The sequence below is a fragment of the Pinus tabuliformis genome, chromosome 4_2 (genome assembly GCF_031772625.1).
Source record: "Pinus tabuliformis cultivar Carrire ecotype Pingquan chromosome 4_2, CPIR1, whole genome shotgun sequence".
Classification (NCBI taxonomy): domain Eukaryota; kingdom Viridiplantae; phylum Streptophyta; class Pinopsida; order Pinales; family Pinaceae; genus Pinus; species Pinus tabuliformis.
In genome coordinates this window covers 101,412,157-101,416,000 of record NC_142304.1, presented here as the reverse complement: position 1 = coordinate 101,416,000, position 3,844 = coordinate 101,412,157, and the positions used below count along the sequence as shown (strand labels likewise).

Below are 3,844 nucleotides of genomic sequence, written 5' to 3'. Positions count from 1 at the left end.
AGATGACAGCTGCCACTGAAAATGTCTTTGACTGCATCGGATTTCAGAGCCAATGTGATAATGTAATGACCGCTGCCACTGAAACTGTCTCTGATCTTCATAGGTAAGCTGAAACACTGGAGAATAAAACTCTTCCATGTAATCAGCTATAGGATCCCAAAACACATGATCAGCTTGTCCTTCCACGACACTTTCCAGCTGTGCAAACTGATCTTCAACCACAGTGTTCAGTTCCTCAAACGTAAAAGAGAGGGGAACCAGCATAGTCTCCTTGCGCTCAGCCATAAAATATTTCTGAGAATAATGATCATGATCATGAAAATTATATTCCTGAATTTGTCCTTCTAAACCTTCAATTTCTTTCTCAATGTCTTTGGAAAATTCATCAAAAAATTTCATCTTATCCTCTGACTTGCAGTCAAAAGATTCCAGATATGAGGACAGGGACAAAGAAAAAGATTCATTTGTTTCTTCTTTATTATGATCATCATTCCACTGTTTAAAACCTTCAACTGAAGGAGAGTTTACTTCCACCTCTGACCTATCTATCCATTCCTCCAAGAACATAAGCCAAAAGTCTGGCAATGACTTAATGGACTTGGCAGGCAAGCATTCAACCCACTGTTTGCATTTCCCTTGGAATGAATCATAAAATAACCTTATGCAAACATCCTCATGTTTAATTCTAAGAAGCTGTGCAAATTCACAAAAATCTGATATATGATCCAAAGTTAAACTCAGATTCTCTCCGTTAAATTTTGGACCATTCCTTAGAAAGTATGCATCCTTGGGAAAATGATTTGGGAAACCATGAATTCCTGAGAAATCTATGCATGCATACCTTGAACAAATAATGGCAGCTTCTGGGTCTTTCATAGCTCCAGTGGAATCACCCTGAATGTATGAACTTTGAATTTTTCAACAATGGAGTCGCCAAGGTAGTTTTGCAGCCATGAAAATCATTTTGAACTCCTGCTACCTTTAGAAATCCAAACTTAAGCTCCCGGCAGACGCACCAAAATGTTATCACAAAACCAGTACTAGGGACTGCAACCAAGCAAGGTCTCATGTAACTGTTTCAGACCAAACTTTAGATTAGGAATTAGCCTTCCTAATCAGAGAGGGCTCTCTCACAACTCTTAATAAAATCCTTCAAACACTAGATGGCTAACTCTTTATTCACTTATGAAAGCATAACTGGTTGGAAACACATCAAACTAGCTCTCATTGGGCTATGGAGTCTATAATATCAAGTAAACAAGGAAAACACAGTGACCTCATGGAAATCAAGGCTCTAAGCATTACATGTCAAACATATTCCACCAACACATAGCTTGCTGTATACACAGGAAGTCAGAGCATATAATTATGAATTCTGAGTGATTGCATACAACAAAACCATAAAATAACATAAAGTATAACACATCATCACTACATTTGATCATGACAATCCTTCGAGAATCTTGAGAAGAGAATAACTCTGTTTTACTATTACTGTCAAAAAAGGTCTTACAATGGCCCAAAACAACACTGTTTTTCTATTAAGTATCCAACAGCACCTCATGATCAAATGCGCCGCCTTCTAAGAGACCACGAATTCTGTATTTCTGAATATCGACAATAATGCCAAACTGGATTTGATTCGGGCTCCAACTTCAATAACCGTCTTATGGTGCTCTCGACCTCCCTCATTCACCGGTACCATGATATGCTCCATTCCATCACCAGTGAAAAATAATCCACCAGGTCCAATCTGAAGTGCTCGCACTTCATTTCTTGAGAATACTCTACCTCGTTCATGAAACGATGGCAAGTCATAAAGGCGTACACTCTTATCATTGCATGAACAAAGCAAAATAGGTTTGGCTTGTTCATCATTCATTATGCACAGCGCAAGAACACCATGTTCTTCAATACGAGTGTAAATCTCTTCAAGAGCTATAGTTGATGTAGCAGCCCAAACCTTCACTGTGCCATCCAAAGAACACGACAAGAGAAATTGGTCCCAACAAAGAAGAGACATTACAACTGATGTGTGATTTCTCAAGGTTTGGATACATTGAAAAGTTTCCAGGTCCCAAACTTTTATTGTGTGGTCCATAGAGGCAGAGTAAAGTTTGTCTTTCTGTGAGACTAATGAGACAACAGGCAACATATGCCCTGTGAGGGAAGTTGCAGGGTCAAATGTATTGGTTGTAGGATTAAACTTCCATGCTAAAATGGTGCCATCATGTGTTCCAGCCAAAATCATTTGATCAGCGATCGCCAGAGCATGCACTTGTCCATTAGGGCTGTCTAATAATAGCTCTGTCAAGTTGACGGTATTCAAAGCCTTGACAGCATTACGAAGGCCGACAAAAAGCCACGGACCTTCACTTAGAAGGCATCCAACTCCACTGTCGTCGCCTAAGGGGATATTTGTTCCCTGTCCTGTATGGCAGTCCCAGGCTATAAGCTTATTATGTCGGCCAACATAATAGAGTTTGGCAGAGCCTAAATGCGAAAGAAAAGCAATTCCTCGAATAGGCTTGTTATCGTGGCCAACCAGCTTAGTCATGAAAGTGACATCGGAACCTCCAATAAAATGGGAGTGCAGATATCTGCAGTCGTCTTTTGCATACTTGCAATTGCCTGCAAGCCAATAACGGCATGCTTTATCCTTTTTGTTACAGGTGCACAAAGAAATCAATAGTCCACTTCAAATATCAGTTCGAGCCACATAAAGACAAGACTATCATATAAAGAAAAACAGATTCACATTGCATCCTTGGAGTGTCTGGCATAGCATCAACCTGTGTGTGAATTGTGTCCTCCTCAGCTAACACACTTTAAAAGTTTGAACTAGTGTCATCCAGAAATATGTCTAACCATTCCTTAAATGGCGCACTATCTCCAGTTGTATCAATTAAAATCTTAGATGAAATTTTGATAGTAAATGTAAATTTGCATCAATCCCCTCCACTGGCTTTGACTGATCTTCTGATTGCACTTCAATGTCACCAGAGTAACCAGGGGAGGGATTCTTCTTTGTAGGAGATAAATCACCCATGAGCCAGAATTCAGAGATAACTCCATTAATGTACTTGATGCCAATCCCACAATAGCTGCATCATCATAGGGTGCCTCCTTGGACACACTGTCACTGCTCTCATCAACATTCCTGGAGGGAAACAAAACTCTATACAATAGGCATGCTAGGATTTGGACCTTCACTTAGAACTCGAACCAATTCCCAATTTCGTAGCACGCTACGAAACCACGCAAACAGGCAGCGCTGCGAAACTGCTAAAATAATTCAGGCGCTGCGAAAACACCCAATCTTTAAGCTAATCTAGAAAAATTGTGACAACATCATTTTCAGTGATAACACCTATGAGGCATGAAAGGAAATTTTTTTGGTTTGGTTTTGTGATTTTCTCAAATTTTGAAAGTGCTTTGCAGAACTGAATTTGCAGATTGAATGAAAACTACTAATTAAATGAAAAACTAATTGCTGAATTTAAATCTAACTTGTAGACTAAATGAGAACAACTAACTGAATGAAAATATTAGCTACTTGCTTGAAATCTAGCTTGTAGAATGGAAAGGAAAGCAAGGAATGAAGAATGAAAAGAAAACTAAATTAATTTTGCAGAAATGAAACTAATGGAAAAATAGTAGAAAAAAGAAGTAGAAGAAAGAAAGCAGTAATCACATATTACTGAGACACCTCCTTGACAATGACGCCAAAAAGTGATGAGCACCAGTATTGCAGCAAGAATGCTGCAACTCCTGGAGCTACCAACTTTACTTTATCAACTCGGGGTTCGTACAAACTTGGAGGTGATAGTGTTGTATGCATGAG

General features: G+C 39.2%; 1 pseudogene; it reads right to left on the bottom strand.

The window, feature by feature from the left end:
• Positions 1-1,582: 1,582 nt before the first annotated feature.
• On the bottom strand, positions 1,583-3,049 carry LOC149168488 (zinc finger CCCH domain-containing protein 17 pseudogene; annotated as a pseudogene).
• Between the last annotated feature and the right edge of the window lie 795 nt (positions 3,050-3,844).